The sequence below is a fragment of the Mustelus asterias genome, chromosome 17, assembly GCF_964213995.1.
Source record: "Mustelus asterias chromosome 17, sMusAst1.hap1.1, whole genome shotgun sequence".
In the NCBI taxonomy this organism is placed as follows: domain Eukaryota; kingdom Metazoa; phylum Chordata; class Chondrichthyes; order Carcharhiniformes; family Triakidae; genus Mustelus; species Mustelus asterias.
In genome coordinates this window covers 10,819,718-10,837,215 of record NC_135817.1, presented here as the reverse complement: position 1 = coordinate 10,837,215, position 17,498 = coordinate 10,819,718, and the positions used below count along the sequence as shown (strand labels likewise).

At 57.7% G+C, this 17,498-nt stretch overlaps 1 protein-coding gene across 6 annotated transcripts in view; it reads left to right on the top strand.

Annotated features, from left to right (window-relative positions):
* Positions 1–17,498, top strand: part of pir (pirin) — a 98,252-nt gene that overhangs the window by 26,139 nt on the left and 54,615 nt on the right. The gene's annotated exons all lie outside the window — the stretch shown is intronic.

The window sequence follows — 17,498 nt, the reverse complement described above, 5'->3', positions numbered from 1 at the left end:
TATGATTCTAAATTACTGCACTCAAAGGGTTTTGACTTTTCGAAATTCTCCACCTTAAGGGGGTTGTGGATGAACAAAGAACAAAGAACAGTACAGCACAAGAAAACAGGCCCTTCAGCCCTCTAAGGCTGTGCCGCTCCGTGGTCCAATTAGACCAATCGTTTGTATCCCTCCATTCCCAGGCTGCTCATGTGACTATCCAGGTAAGTCTTAAACGATGTCAGCGTGTCTGCCTCCACCACCCTACTTGGCAGCGCATTCCAGGCCCCCACCACCCTCTGTGTAAAAAACATCCCTCTAATAGCTGAGTTATACTTCGCCCCTCTCACCTTGAGCCTGTGACCCCTCGTGATCGTCACTTCTGATCTGGGAAAAAGCTTCCCACCGTTCACCCTATCTATCCCCTTCATAATCTTGTACACCTCTATTAGATCTCCCCTCATTCTCCGTCTTTCCAGGGAGAACAGCCCCAGTTTACCCAATCTCTCCTCATAGCTAAGATCCTCCATACCAGGCAACGTCCTGGTAAACCTTCTCTGCACTTTCTCTAACACCTCCACGTCCTTCTGGTAGTGCGGCGACCAGAACTGGGCGCAGTACTCCAAATGTGGCCTAACCAGCGTTCTATACAGCTGCAACATCAGACTCCAGCTTTTATACTCTATACCCCGTCCTATAAAGGCAAGCATATCATATGCCTTCTTCACCACCTTCTCCACCTGTGCTGCCACCTTCAAAGATTTGTGGACTTGCACACCTAGGTCCCTCTGTGTTTCTATACTCTTGATGACTTTGCCATTTATTGTATAACTCCTCCCGACATTATTTCTTCCAAAATGCATCACTTCGCATTTATCTGGATTAAATTCCATCTGCCACCTCTCCACCCAATTTTTCAGCCTATCTATATCCTGGTGTATTGCTAAATACACCAGGATTTATGCTCATCGCTATTCGCAAGTCCAGCAAACTTGCTGATTACACCTTCTTCCAAATCATTTATATATATCACAAATAGCAGAGGTCCCAGTACAGAGCCCTGCGGAACACCACTGGTCACAGACCTCCAGCCGGAAAAAGACCCTTCGACCGCTACCCTCTGTCTCCTATGGCCAAGCCAGTTCTCCTTGTATCCCATGAGCCTTAACCTTCTTAATTCCAGGGTTGAATATATTTAAGGCTGGAACAGGCAGAATTTTGGTCTCTCGGGGAATTAAGGGATATGGGGACTGAGCGGGAAAATGGAGTTGAAGCCAAAGATCCACTATGATTGTATAGAATGGCAGAGCAGGTTCGATGGCCGTGTGGTGTACTCCTGCTCCTATTTATTATCCTCTCATTATTATTGATGTACCTTGGAGCAAGATATTGCCCCTTCTTCCCCTTCTCTTAAGACTGTCCATTCTTGGTCAGTTTCATGCATACTGATATTACCATGAAAGATGGCATTTGTCCTTGTGCCTGAACAAAAAGGTACATTGACCAATTATGAAAGCACATCCTTCATTCATAGAATTCCTACAGTGTAGAAGGAGGCCATTCAGCCCATCGAGTCTGCACCGACTCTCTGAAAGAGCAACTTACCCAGACCCTATCCCCGTAACCCCACGTATTCCCGTATCCAGTGAGTGCCTTGGAATTGCAGAATCTTATAGTATGAAAGAGGACCATTTGGCCAATCACATCTTTGCAGGCTGTTTGACAGAGTCCTTCCAATTAGTCCCATTCTCCTCCGTTTTTTCTTCAGCTCTTCATATATTTATCCAGTTCCATTTGGAAAGTTATCATTGAATCTGTTTCCATCATCCCTTCAGGCAGTGATCCAGAACAGGACTTGCTGCATCAAAGTAACTCCTCATCTCCCCAGTTTGTTCTGTTGACAATTATCCTCTGGTTACTGACACCAATGCCAGTGAAAATCATTCCTTCCTCTTTACTTGATCAAAACCCTCCGTGCCTCAATTTAGTCCCCACTTAACCCTCTCTGTTTTACAGAGTACAATCCCGACTAATCTATCCACATACCCTAACCTCAATCCCTGGTACCATCCTCATAAATCTCCCCAGCACCCCCTCCAAGACCTTGCCATCCTTCCTAAAATGTGTGCCCACAATTAGACACAATGGCCGGAATTTTATTGTCCCATCCTTCACGGGAATTGGAGCGGGAGAGGAACGGACAACGGAAAGGTCCATTGACCTCGGGTGGGATTTTACGGTTTTCGGATGAGCAAGGCTGTAAAATCCCACCTAATATTCCAACTGGGGCCTAATCAATGATTGATGAAAGTTCAGCATCATTTTCTTGCTTTGTACTCTGTTCCCTCTTTATAACCACCAGGATTCCTTATGCTTTTTTAAACAGCCTGATCAACTCATTCTGCCACTTCCAAAGATGTGCGCACAAAAACTCTCAGATCTCTCTGTTCCCACACATCGTTTAAAATGGCGCCATTTTGTTTATATTGTCTCTCCTTATTCTTCTTGCCAGAATGTATCACTTCACTGACAAACAAAAAAATGTAATTTTTGAATCAAGTGATTAGGTCACAGATTAGACATGATTTCTTTGAATGGCAGGGCAGGCTTGAGGGACTAAGTGACCTCTTCCATGTTCCAGTGATGTTATTGGCCAGACCGCTCTGGATGGAGCTTTGTCTGTGTGTGTGTCAGTGTGTATCACTGTGTGTGTGGGCCAGTGTGTATCACTGTGTTTGTGTGGGTCAGTGTGCATCACTGTGTGTGTGGGTCAGTGTGCATCACTGTGTGTGTGGGTCAGTGTGCATCACTGTGTGTGTGTGTGTGTGGGTCAGTGTGCATCACTGTGTGTGTGTTGTGTGGTAAACTATAGACCTTCAGATGTGTTGGGAATTAAAACATGGTGACAAGAGGAAGACAGATAGAAACATGCACCTCCTGACTTCAGTATGGGCCAACACAACATTTCTTCATGGAAAGGGAGTCAAGGGACACGTGCACACAGACACGTGCGAATGTGTGAGAACTAAAGCCGAATATTGAAGCCTGATGATAATTTCTAGCTGTAATGCATTAGATAATCCCTCTCTGCTGCTCCTAGCCCTGATGTCAGTTGTGGAGACCCTTTTTCAGCATGCCCAGTAACTCCCGTTCCCAGCTCCTGTCTACAGTGTACTCAAAGCCTGCAATGCCCACCCCTAAGGCTGCAGCTGTAAACATATTAGTGAATTCCTTTGCCTGTTTGAATCCCTGATGCTGGTAATAATCACACTTGGAAAGATGAGAGTTCTTTATCTTTCATACTGCCTTGTACAAAAAAGAAAGACCGGTTTGAACTTCTTCTATTCCACATCTCATCAGGTTCTAGTGTAGCCATGAAATGTGACCCCCGGAACACTTGCATGTTATAATGAGTTCCTAGCTTTTTGTGGATATTTACAGATAATACAATATATAACACACATTCTGGGTAGAGTGTGGGGAAGGGTGGTGTGTTGGTAACGACCCTATCAATGCAGATTCTTGGCAGCAAATTCTGGCACACTGTCTCCTACTCGTGGGGACATGTACACTGGAGTGGGTGTACACTGGGGTAGTGGGGGGGGGGGGGGGGGTGGACAGCGGGGTAGTGGGGGGGGTGAACACTGGGGTAGTGGGGGGGTGAACACTGGGGTAGTGGGGGGGTGAACACTGGGGTAGTGGGGGGGTGCACACTGGGGTAGTGGGGGGGGGGGGGGGGGATGGACAGCGGGGTAGTGGGGGGGGGGTGCACACTGGGGTAGTGGGGGGTGCACACTGGGGTAGTGGGGGGGTGGACAGCGGGGTAGTGGGGGGTGCACACTGGGGTAATGGGGGGTGCGCACTGGGGTAGTGGGGGGGGGGGTGAACACTGGGGTAATGGGGGGGTGGACAGCGGGGTAGTGGGGGGTGCACACTGGGGTAATGGGGGGTGCGCACTGGGGTAGTGGGGGGTGAACACTGGGGTAGTGGGGGGGGTGAACACTGGGGTAGTGGGGGGGTGAACACTGGGGTAGTGGGGGGTGCTCACTGGGCTAGTGGGGGTGAACACTGGGGTAGTGGGGGGGTGAACACTGGGGTAGTGGGGGGGTGAACACTGGGGTAGTGGGGGGTGCGCACTGGGGTAATGGGGGGGTGCACACTGGGGTAGTGGGGGGGTGCGCACTGGGGTAGTGGAGGGGTGAACACTGGGGTAGTGGGGGTGCGCACTGGGGTAATGGGGGGGTGAACACTGGGGTAGTGGGGGGTGAACACTGGGGTAGTGGGGGGTGAACACTGGGGTCGTGGAGGGTGCTCACTGGACTAGTGGGGGTGAACACTGGGGTAGTGGGGGGGTGCGCACTGGGGTAGTGGGGGGTGCGCACTGGGGTAGTGGGGGGTGCGCACTGGGGTAGTGGGGGGGTGAACACTGGGGTAGTGGGGGGTGCACACTGGGGTAGTGGAGGGGTGAACACTGGGGTAGTGGAGGGGTGAACACTGGGGTACTGGAGGGGTGAACACTGGGGTAGTGGGGGGTGCTCACTGGGGTAGTGAAGGGGTGAACACTGGGGTAGTGGGAGGTGGTGCTCACTGGGGTAGTGGGGGGTGCTCACTGGGGTAGTGGGGGGTGCTCACTGGGGTAGTGGGAGGGTGAACACTGGGGTAGTGGGGGGTGCTCACTGGGGTAGTGGGAGGGTGAACACTGGGGTAGTGGGGGGTGCTCACTGGGGTAGTGGGGGGTGGACACTGGGGTAGTGGGGGGTGCTCACTGGGGTAGTGAAGGGGTGAACACTGGGGTAGTGGGGGGTGCTCACTGGGGTAGTGGGGGGTGCGCACTGGGGTAGTGGGGGGTGAACACTGGGGTAGTGGGGGGTGAACACTGGGGTAGTGGAGGGGTGAACACTGGGGTAGTGAGGGGTGAACACTGGGGTAGTGGGGGGTGCGCACTGGGGTAGTGGGGGGTGAACACTGGGGTAGTGGGGGGTGAACACTGGGGTAGTGGGGGGTGAACACTGGGGTAGTGGGGGGTGAACACTGGGGTAGTGGGGGGTGAACACTGGGGTAGTGAGGGGTGAACACTGGGGTAGTGGGGGGTGAACACTGGGGTAGTGGGGGGTGCTCACTGGGGTAGTGGGGGGTGCGCACTGGGGTAGTGGGGGGGGTGCACACTGGGGTAGTGGGGGGTGCGCACTGGGGTAGTGGGGGGGGTGCACACTGGGGTAGTGGGGGGTGCGCACTGGGGTAGTGGGGGGGTGCGCACTGGGGTAGTGGGGGGGTGCACACTGGGTAGTGGGGGGGGTGCGCACTGGGGTAGTGGGGGGGTGCGCACTGGGGTAATGGGGGGGTGCACACTGGGGTAGAGGGGGGGGTGCGCACTGGGGCCGTGGGGGTTGCGCACTGGGGTAGTGAGGGGTGAACACTGGGGTAGTGGGAGGGGGTGAACACTGGGGTAGTGGAGGGGGTGAACACTGGGGTAGTGAGGGGTGAACACTGGGGTACTGGGGGGTGAACACTGGGGTAGTGGGAGGGGGTGAACACTGGGGTAGTGGAGGGGGTGAACACTGGGGTAGTGGGAGGGGGTGAACACTGGGGTAGTGGGAGGGGGTGAACACTAGGGTAGTGGGGGGTGCGCATTGGGGTCGTGGGTGGGTGAACACTGGGGTAGTGGAGGGGTGAACACTGGGGTAGTGGGGGGTGCGCACTGGGGTAGTGGGAGGGGGTGAACACTGGGGTAGTGGGAGGTGCGCACTGGGGTAGTGAGGGGTGAACACTGGGGTAGTGGGGGTGAACACTGGGGTAGTGGGAGGTGCGCACTGGTGTAGTGAGGGGTGAACACTGGGGTAGTGGGGGGTGAACAGTGGGGTAGTGAGGGGTGAACACTGGGGTAGTGGGGGTGAACAGTGGGGTAGTGGGAGGGGGTGAACACTGGGGTAGTGGGAGGGGGTGAACACTGGGGTAGAGGAGGGGGTGAACACTGGGGTAGTGGGGGGTGAACACTGGGGTAGTGGGAGGGGGTGAACACTGGGGTAGAGGAGGGGGTGAACACTGGGGTAGTGAGGGGTGAACACTGGGGTAGTGAGGGGTGAACACTGGGGTAGTGGGAGGTGCACACTGGGGTAGTGGGGGGTGAACACTGGGGTAGTGGGAGGGGGTGAACACTGGGGTAGTGGAGGGGGTGAACACTGGGGTAGTGAGGGGTGAACACTGGGGTAGTGGGGGGTGAACACTGGGGTAGTGGGAGGTGCGCACTGGGGTAGTGGGAGGGGGTGAACACTGGGGTAGTGGGAGGGGGTGAACACTGGGCTAGTGAGGGGTGAACACTGGGGTAGTGGGGGGTGAACACTGGGCTAGTGAGGGGTGAACACTGGGGTAGTGGGGGGTGAACACTGGGGTAGTGGGAGGGGGTGAACACTGGGGTAGTGGGAGGGGGTGAACACTGGGGTAGAGGAGGGGGTGAACACTGGGGTAGTGAGGGGTGAACACTGGGGTAGTGAGGGGTGAACACTGGGGTAGTGAGGGGTGAACACTGGGGTTGTGGGGGGTGAACACTGGGGTAGTGGGAGGGGGTGAACACTGGGGTAGAGGAGGGGGTGAACACTGGGGTAGTGAGGGGTGAACACTGGGGTAGTGGGAGGTGCACACTGGGGAAGTGGGGGGGTGCGCGCTGGGGTAGTGGGAGGGGGTGAACACTGGGGTAGTGGAGGGGGTGCACTGGGGTAGTGGGGGGTGCTCACTGGGGTAGTGGGAGGTGCGCACTGGGGTAGTGGGGGGTGCGCACTGGGGTAGTGGGGGGTGCGCACTGGGGTAGAGGGGAGGGTGGACACTGGGGTCATGGGGGGTGCACACTGGGGTCATGGGGGGTGCACACTGGGGTCATGGGGGGTGCGCACTAGGGCAGTCGGCGCGCCCTCTGCCTGCTCGTCGCAGTCTCTGGCTGCTCAATGCGCCCTCTGTCTGCTCGCAACGCACTCTGCCTGTTCGCAGTGCCCTCTGTCTGCTCGCAACGCACTCTGCCCGCTTGCCAGGCCCTCCATCTGCTCGCCGCGTGCTCAGCCTGCTCACCGCACTCTCCACATGCTCGCCGTACCATCTGCCCAGTCACCACGCCCTCCACCTGCCCGCTGTGCCCTCTGCCCGCTTGTTGCGCCCTCTACCTGCTCACCGTGCCCTCCACCTGCTCGCCGTGCCATCTTCCCACACACTGCGCCCACTGCCTGTTCGCCACGCCCTCTCCCTGCTCCCCACGCCCTCTCCCTGCTCCCCACGCCCTCTCCCTGCTCCCCACACGCTCTCCCTGCTTTCCGCACTCTCTCCCTGCTCCCCACGCCCTCTCCCTGCTCCCCACGCCCTCTCCCTGCTCCCCACGCCCTCTCCCTGCTCCCCGCACCCTCTCCCTGCTCCCCACACCCTATCCCTGCTCACCGATCCCTCTCCCTGCTCACCGCACACTCCCCCTGCTCACCGCACCCTCTCCCTGCTCACCGCACCCTCTCCCTGCTCACCGCACCCTCTCCCTGCTCACCACACCCTCTCCCTGCCCACCGCACCCTCCCCCTGCTCACCGCAAACTCTCCCTGCTCCCCACACCCTATCCCTGCTCACCGCACCCTCTCCCTGCTCCCCGCACCCTCTCCCTGCTCACCGCACCCTCCCCCTGCTCACCGCACCCTCTCCCTGCTCACCGCACCCTCTCCCTGCTCACCGCACCCTTCCCCTGCTCACCGCACCCTTCCCATGCTCACCGCACCCTCTCCCTGCTCACCGCACCCTCTCCCTGCTCACCGCACCCTCTCCCTGCTCACCGCACCCTCTCCCTGCTCAGCGCACCCTCTCCCTGCTCACCGCACCCTCTCCCTGCTCACCGCACACTCCCCCTGCTCCCCACACCCTCTCCCTGCTCACCACACTCTCCCCCTGCTCACCGCACCCTCTCCCTGCTCACCACACTCTCCACCTGCTCACCACACTCTCCCCTGCTCACCGATCCCTCTCCCTGCTCACCGCACCCTCCCCCTGCTCACCGCACCCTCCCCCTGCTCACCGCACCCTCCCCCTGCTCACCGCACCCTCCCCCTGCTCACCGCACCCTCTCCCTGCTCAGCGCACCCTCTCCCTGCTCACCGCACCCTCTCCCTGCTCACCGCACACTCCCCCTGCTCCCCACACCCTCTCCCTGCTCACCACACTCTCCCCCTGCTCACCGCACCCTCTCCCTGCTCACCACACTCTCCACCTGCTCACCACACTCTCCCCTGCTCACCGATCCCTCCCCCTGCTCACCGCACCCTCCCCCTGCTCACCGCACCCTCTCCCTGCTCACCGCACACTCCCCCTGCTCACCGCACACTCCCCCTGCTCACCGCACACTCCCCCTGCTCACCGCACCCTCTCCCTGCTCACCGCACCCTCTCCCTGCTCACCGCATACTCCCCCTGCTCACAATACCCTCTCCCTGCTCACCATACCCTCTCCCTGCTCACCGTACACTCCCCCTGCTCACCATACCCTCTCCCTGCTCACCGCACCCTTTCCCTGCTCACCGCACACTCCCCCTGCTCACCATACCCTTTCCCTGCTCACTGCACCCTCTCCCTGCTCACCGCACACTCCCCCTGCTCACCGCACACTCCCCCTGATCACAATACCCTCTCCCTGCTCACCGCACCCTCTCCCTGCTCACCGCACACTCCCCCTGCTCACAATACCCTCTCCCTGCTCACCATACCCTCTCCCTGCTCACCGTACACTCTCCCTGCTCACCATACCCTCTCCCTGCTCACCGCACCCTTTCCCTGCTCACCGCACACTCCCCCTGCTCACCATACCCTTTCCCTGCTCACTGCACCCTCTCCCTGCTCACCGCACACTCCCCCTGCTCACCGCACACTCCCCCTGATCACAATACCCTCTCCCTGCTCACCGCACCCTCTCCCTGCTCACCGCACACTCCCCCTGCTCACAATACCCTCTCCCTGCTCACCATACCCTCTCCCTGCTCACCGTACACTCTCCCTGCTCACCATACCCTCTCCCTGCTCACCGCACCCTTTCCCTGCTCACCGCACACTCCCCCTGCTCACCATACCCTTTCCCTGCTCACTGCACCCTCTCCCTGCTCACCGCACACTCCCCCTGCTCACCGCACACTCCCCCTGATCACAATACCCTCTCCCTGCTCACCGCACCCTCTCCCTGCTCACCGCACACTCCCCCTGCTCACCGCACACTCCCCCTGCTCACCGCACACTCCCCATGCTCACCGCACCCTCTCCCTGCTCATCGCACACTCCCCCTGCTCACCGCACACTCTCCCTGCTCACCGCACACTCCCCCTGCTCACCATACCCTCTCCCTGCACACCGCACCCTCTCCCTGCTCACCGCACACTCCCCCTGCTCACCGCACACTCCCCCTGCTCACCGCACACTCCCCCTGCTCACCATACCCTCTCCCTGCTCACCGCACACTCCCCCTGCTCACCGCACACTCCCCCTGCTCACCGCACACTCCCCCTGCTCACCGCACACTCCCCCTGCTCACCATACCCTCTCCCTGCTCACCATACCCTCTCCCTGCTCACCGTACCCTCTCCCTGCTCACCATACCCTCTCCCTGCTCGCCGCACCCTCTCCCTGCTCACCGCACACTCCCCCTGCTCACCGCACACTCCCCCTGCTCACAATACCCTCTCCCTGCTCACCGCACCCTCTCGCTGCTCACCGCACCCTCCCCCTGCTCACCGCACCCTCCCCCTGCTCACCGCACCCTCCCCCTGCTCACCGCACCCTCCCCCTGCTCACAGCACCCTCTCCCTGCTCACCGCACCCTCTCCCTTCTCACCGCACACTCCCCCTGCTCACCGCACCCTCTCCCTGCTCACCGCACCCTCTCCCTGCTCACCGCACACTCCCCCTGCTCACCATACCCTCTCCCTGCTCACCATACCCTCTCCCTGCTCACCGTACACTCCCCCTGCTCACCATACCTTCTCCCTGCTCACCGCACCCTTTCCCTGCTCACCGCACACTCCCCCTGCTCACCGCACCCTCTCCCTGCTCACCGCACCCTCTCCCTGCTCACCGCACCCTCTCCCTGCTCACCGCACACTCCCCCTGCTCACCATACCCTCTCCCTGCTCACCATACCCTCTCCCTGCTCACCGTACACTCCCCCTGCTCACCATACCTTCTCCCTGCTCACCGCACCCTTTCCCTGCTCACCGCACACTCCCCCTGCTCACCATACCCTTTCCCTGCTCACCGCACCCTCTCCCTGCTCACCGCACACTCCCCCTGCTCACCGCACACTCCCCCTGATCACAATACCCTCTCCCTGCTCACCGCACCCTCTCCCTGCTCACCGCACCCTCTCCCTGCTCACCGCACCCTCTCCCTGCTCACCGCACACTCCCCCTGCTCACCGCACACTCCCCCTGCTCACCGCACCCTCTCCCTGCTCACCGCACACTCCCCCTGCTCACCGCACACTCCCCCTGCTCACCGCACACTCCCCCTGCTCACCGCACCCTCCCCCTGCTCATCGCACACTCCCCCTGCTCACCGCACACTCTCCCTGTTCACCGCACACTCCCCCTGCTCACCATACCCTCTCCCTGCGCACCGCACCCTCTCCCTGCTCACCGCACACTCCCCCTGCTCACCGCACACTCCCCCTGCTCACCGCACACTCCCCCTGCTCACCATACCCTCTCCCTGCTCACCGCACACTCCCCCTGCTCTCCGCACCCTCCCCCTGCTCACCGCACCCTCTCCCTGCTCACCGCACCCTCTCCCTGCTCACCGCACACTCCCCCTGCTCACCATACCCTCTCCCTGCTCACCATACCCTCTCCCTGCTCACCGTACACTCCCCCTGCTCACCATACCCTCTCCCTGCTCACCATACCCTCCCCCTGCTCACCGTACACTCCCCCTGCTCACCGTACACTCCCCCTGCTCACCATACCCTCTCCCTGCTCACCGCACCCTCTCCCTGCTCACCGCACACTCCCCCTGCTCACCGCACACTCCCCCTGCTCACCGCACACTCCCCCTGCTCACCGCACACTCCCCCTGCTCACAATACCCTCTCCCTGCTCACCGCACCCTCTCCCTGCTCACCGCACACTCCCCCTGCTCACCATACCCTCTCCCTGCTCACCGCACCCTCTCCCTGCTCACCGCACACTCCCCCTGCTCACCATACCCTCTCCCTGCTCACCGCACCCTCTCCCTTCTCACTGCACACTCCCCCTGCTCACCGCACACTCCCCCTGCTCACCGCACACTCCCCCTGCTCACAATACCCTCTCCCTGCTCACAGCACCCTCTGCCTGCTCACCGCACCCTCCCCCTGCTCACAGCACCCTCTCCCTGCTCACCGCACCCTCTCCCTGCTCACCGCACCCTCTCCTTGCTCACCACACCCTCTCCCTGCTCACCGCACCCTCTCCCTGCTCATCACGCCCTCTGCCTGCTCGCTGCGCCCTCTGCCTGCTCGCCGCGCCCTCTTCCTGCTCGCCGTGCCCTCTGCCTGCTCGTCGTGCCCTCTGCCTGCTCGTCGTGCCCTCTGCTTGCTCGCCGTGCCCTCTCCCTGCTCGCTGCGCCCTCTGCCTGCTCGCCGTGCCCTCCACCTGCTCGCCGTGCCCTCCGCCTGCTCGCTGTGCCCTCCACCTGCTCGTTGCACCCTCTGCCTGCTCGCCGTGCCCTCCACCTGCTCACCGTGCCCTCTGCCTGCTCGCCGCGCCCTCTGCCTGCTCGCCGTGCCCTCCACCTGCTCGCCGTGCCCTCTCCCTGCTCGCCGCGCCCTCTGCCTGCTCGCCGTGCCCTCCACCTGCTCGCCGTGCCCTCTCCCTGCTCGCCGCGCCCTCTGCCTGCTCGCCGTGCCCTCCACCTGCTCGCCGTGCCCTCTCCCTGCTCGCCGTGCCCTCTCCCTGCTCGCCGCACCCTCTGCCTGCTCGCCGCGCCCTCTGCCTGCTCGCCGTGCCCTCCACCTGCTCGCCGTGCCCTCTCCCTGCTCGCCGCGCCCTCTGCCTGCTCGCCGCGCCCTCTGCCTGCTCGCCGCGCCCTCTGCCTGCTCGCCGCGCCCTCTGCCTGCTCGCCGCGCCCTCTGCCTGCTCGCCGCGCCCTCTGCCTGCTCGACGTGCCCTCCGCCTGCTCGCCGCGCCCTCCGCCTGCTCGCCGCGCCCTCTGCCTGCTCGCCGTGCCCTCCGCCTGCTCGCTGCACCCTCCGCCTGCTCGCTGTGCCCTCCACCTGCTCGTTGCACCCTCTGCATGCTCGTTGCACCCTCTGCCAGCTCGCTGCGCCCTCCGCCTGCTCACCGCGCCCTCTGACTGCTCGCTGCGCCCTCTGCCTGCTCGCCGCGCCCTCCGCCTGCTCGCCGCGCCCTCTGCCTGCTCGCTGCGCCCTCTGCCTGCTCGCTGCGCCCTCTGCCTGCTCGCTGCGCCCTCTGCCTGCTCGCTGCGCCCTCTGCCTGCTCGCTGCGCCCTCTGCCTGCTCGCTGCGCCCTCTGCCTGCTCGCCGCGCCCTCTGCCTGCTCGCTGCGCCCTCTGCCCGTTTGTTGCACCCTCCGCCTGCTCGCCGCGCCCTCTGCCTGCTCGCTGCGCCCTCTGCCTGCTCGCTGCGCCCTCTGCCTGCTCGCTGCGCCCTCTGCCTGCTCGCTGCGCCCTCTGCCTGCTCGCTGCGCCCTCTGCCTGCTCGCTGCGCCCTCTGCCTGCTCGCTGCGCCCTCTGCCTGCTCGCTGCGCCCTCTGCCTGCTCGCTGCGCCCTCTGCCCGTTTGTTGCACCCTCCGCCTGCTCGCTGCGCCCTCTGCCTGCTCGCTGCGCCCTCTGCCTGCTCGCTGCGCCCTCTGCCCGTTTGTTGCACCCTCCGCCTGCTCGCTGCGCCCTCTTGTTTACTCTGTGTCCCCATCTATAAACAGAGTTATTCTGTTCTTTTCTAACTCCACAATACGAAATGCAGCATTTTGGAAATGGATTGGCAGTCTCCATGGGGATAAATCAAATGAATGATGGAGCAGAGGAACAACATCCACCCAGAAACTGGCCAACTGCCAAGTTCCCCTCATGTTCCTGCCTCAACATCTGGGACAAACAAATCTCTGCGGCATTGAACAATTCATCCATTTTATCTGAAGCTGAACCGAAAAGCAGTTGTGTTCTATTGTCAAGGTCAGCCGATGCTTTCAGCGAAATGGAATCCCTAACCTCTCCCCACTGACAATATTCAGGGCAAAGCTCCATGGATACATTATTCATCCTCCACACCCCAGCATGTCTCATGTCATCAGGTCGAACATGGGCAAGGAAACCTCCTGCTGATTACCACGTACTGTCCCCTCAACTGATGAATTAGTACCCCTCCATGTTGAACACCACTTGGAGGAAGCACTGAGGGTGGTAAGGACACAGAATGTACTCTGGGTGGGAGACTTCAATGTCCATCACCAAGAGTGGCTCAGTAGTACCACCACAGAGTGGCCAGGTCCGAAGGGACATGACTGCTAGACTGGGACTGCGGCTGGTGGTGAGGGAACCAACAAGAAGGAAAGACATACTAGACCTCATCCTCACCAACCTGTCTGCCACAGATGCATCTGTCCATGACAGTAACAGTAGGAGTGACCACCGCACAGTCCTTGTGGAGTCATTGAAGAAACCCTCGTGTTGTATGGCACTGCCACCGTGCTAAATGAGATAGATTTCCAACATATCTAGCAACTCAAAACTGGGCATCTATGAGGTGTTTTGGGCCGTCAGCAGCAGCAGAATTCTCCTCAACCACAATCTGTAACCTCATGGCCCACCATATCCCCCACTCTATGTCAACAACCCTCAATATTAACAAAACGAAGGAGATTGTCATCGACTTGAGGAAGCGTAAAGGAGAACATGTCCCTGTTTACATCAATGGGGACAAAGTAGAAAGGGTCGAGAGCTTCAAAGTTTTTAGGTATCCAGATCACCGACAACCTGTCCTGGTCCCCACATGCCGACACTATAGTTAAGAAAGCCCACCTCTACTTTCTCAGAAGACTAAGGAAATTTGGCATGTCAGTTACGACTCTCACCAACTTTTACAGATGCACCATAGAAAGCATTCTTTCTGGTTGTATCGCAGCTTGGTATGGCTCCTGCTCTGCCCAAGACCACAAGGAACTACAAAAGGTCATGAATGTAGCCCAATCCATCACGCAAACCAGCCTCCCATCCATTGACTCTGTCTACACTTCATAAGATATCGGAGCAGAATTAGGCCACTCGGCCCATCGAGTCTGCTTCGCCATTCAATCATGGCTGATATTTTTCTCATCCCCATTCTCCTGCCTTTTCCCCATAACCCCTGATCCCCTCATTAATCACGAACCTATCTATCTCTGTCTTAAAGTGTCCCCCATGTGTTTGCATCCATGGGGTTGGAGACTCTGAGTCTCCCTGCAGTGCATCTGTACAAACCAGGCTCCCAGACTCTGATACAGAGTCTGGACGACACCGGTGTGGGTGGAAACCTTGTCTCTCCTGTTTAGTAACACAGCAAAGCAGCCAGCATAATTAAGGACCCCACACCCCCCGGACATTCTCTCTTCCACCTTCTTCCTTCGGGAAAAAGATACAAAAGTCTGAGGTCACGTACCAACCGATTCAAGAACAGCTTCTTCCCTGCTGCTGTCAGACTTTTGAATGGACTTACCTCACATTAAGTTGATCTTTCTCTACACCCCAGCTATGACTGTAACACTACATTCTGCATCCTCTCGTTTCCTTCTCTGTGAACGGTATGCTTTGTCTGTTGTAGCAGGCAAGAAACAATACTTTTCACTGCATGTTAATACACGTGACAATGATGAATCAAATCAAATCAAATCAAAATCAAACTCTACCACAACTACTAAGCCTGGTTCAATGAAGAGTGCAGAAGGTCATGCCAGGAGCAACGCCAGGTATATCTAAAAAAAAAGAGGTGTCAGCCTGGTGAAGTTACAACACAGGACCCGCATGCCAAACAGTGGAAGCAGCGAGTAACAGACAGAGCTAAGCGATCCCACAACTAATGATCCAAGCTAAGCTCTGCAGTCCTCTCACACTCAGTCGTGAAAGCTGGTGGAGAATTAAACAACTAACAGTAGGAGGAAGCTCCATAAATATCTCCATCTTCAATCATGGGTGAGCCCAGTACGTCAGGGCAAAAGATAAGGCTGAAGCATTTGAAACCAGCTTCAGCTAGAAGTGTCGAGTGGATGATCCATCTCGGCCTCCTCTGGAGGTCCGCAGCATCACAGATGTCAGTCTTCAACCAATTCAGTTCTCTCCATATGATATCAAGGAATGACTGAAGGCACTGGACACTGCAAAGGCCCTGACAACATTCTGGCAATAGTACTGAAGACTTCTGCTCCAGAACTAGCTCAAAGCCTAGCCAAGCTGTCCCAATGCAGCTACAACACTGGCATCTACCTGGCAATGTGGAAAATAGCCTAGGTATGTTCCAACTTGACCAATTATTGCCCCATCAGCCTACTATTGAGTAATGATGGGAAGTGTCATTAACCGTGCTATCTAATGGCATTTGCTCAGCAATAATGTACTCACTGACTCTCAGTTTGGCTTCCGCCAGGGTCACTCACCTCCTGACCTCATTACAGCCTTGGTTCAAACATGGACAAGAGAGTTGAACTCGTGAGGTGAGCTAGAGTGACAGCCCTTGACATCAAGGCAGCATTTGACCAAGTGCAGTATCAAGGAGCCCTAGCAAAACTGGAATCAATGGGTAACATGGTGAAAACACTCCACTGATTGGAGGCATACCACAAAGGAAGATGATTGTGGTTGTCGGAGGTCAGTAATCTCAGCCCTGGGACATTGCTGCAGGAGTTCCTTAGGATAGTGTCCTGGGCGCAACCTGGGCTCAGCCTCGGTGAATGTTTGCAGATGACTGCACAGTGTTCAGTACCATTTGCAACTCCTCAGACACTAGCAGTTCATGCCAAAAACAGCAAGATCTGGACAATATCCAGGCTTAGGCTGACAGGTGGTAAGCAACGTTCATGTCACACAAGTGCCAGGCAGTGACCATCTCCAACAAGAGAGAATCTAACCATCTCCCCTTGACATTCAACAGCATTACCATCACTGAATACTGCAACTCAACATCCTGGGAGTTAACATTATCCAGAAACTGAACTGGACTGGCCATATAAATCCAATAGATACAAGAGCAGGTCAGGGGGCTAAGAATCCTGCAGCAATTAACTCACCTTCCGACTCCCAAAAGGCTGTCCACCATCTACAAGACACAGGTCAGGAGTGTGATGGAACACTCTCTACCCGTCGGATGGGTGCAGCTCCAAAAATATTCAAAAAGCTCGACACCATCCAGGACAAAGCAGCCCACTTGATTGGCACCACATCTACAAACATCCATTCCCTCCACCACTGGCATGCAGTCGCAGCTGTGTGTGCCATCTACAAGATGCCTTTAGCAACTCACCAAGGCTCCTTAGGCAGCACCTTCCAAACCTGCAACCCCAACCACTTAGAAAGACAAGGGCAACATGCATGGGAACACCATCACCATCAAAGTCTACCACCGCACAACAGCTCCTGGAGACTTGTACTCACCTCCCACCACAATACTAAATCCTTTTCTATTTTTTAAATTCTACCCATTAAATCTCCATTGCTTGCTTACCTCGAGTTATATCCTTTCTTACTATTGAAGTGATATCATCCGAAATCACAAATCTTTGTTAATGCCTTGTCAATGATATTGTTATGGTTAAGAGGAACTCGTGATGGTGTTAATTGACTTTGAGTATATATAAATAGGGGAAACCTTTGATGTTTAGTTGTAGTTACAGGGTTTCACCAGGGGCTGTCACCTTGTCTTGTTAGTTGAATTTTTGTTTCTTTTGTTTATCTAAAAATAATATATAGAGGGGACACTGGGCTGTACGGGAGGAGAGCTGTGAGACTGAACAAGGCAAATAAACTCTCTCAATAAAGAAAAGCTCAGTGCTTTGGCTTATATAACCCCCCCCCCCGCCGCCTACATCCAAGGGGATACCTCCGGCAAGGAACTCCCTAGAGGGCCTGCCCTGGCACTGCCCCTGGCCCTTGACACCCTGGCACTGCCCAGGTATATCCCTCTCCCCTGGTATACTTAACTGTGCAGCCCCAGCAGGTTCCCTTCGACTGCTTCACATTGTGAGTTGTAAACCTGGCCGACATGACATTAGGAATTTCAGAAGTGGGGGGACGATATGGTGGGGAAGCCTGCAAAATACATTAAAATATATTAAAATACACTGAGATGAGGTTCCTGCCTTTCCTGGATGGGAACCTCATTATGTCACCAATGAGGGGCAGGGAAAAGCAGAAAATGAGATCTCGCTGGCAAGATTCCCGTTTTCCAAATCTCCCGAGATTTTGTGCCCTTGTTGCCATTTGCACTCGTGGCGGATACGGGTGCAAGTTTGCAGGCAAAAGCTTGGCAGTTAACTGCTCCCTGGTGCATTTTCCATGGC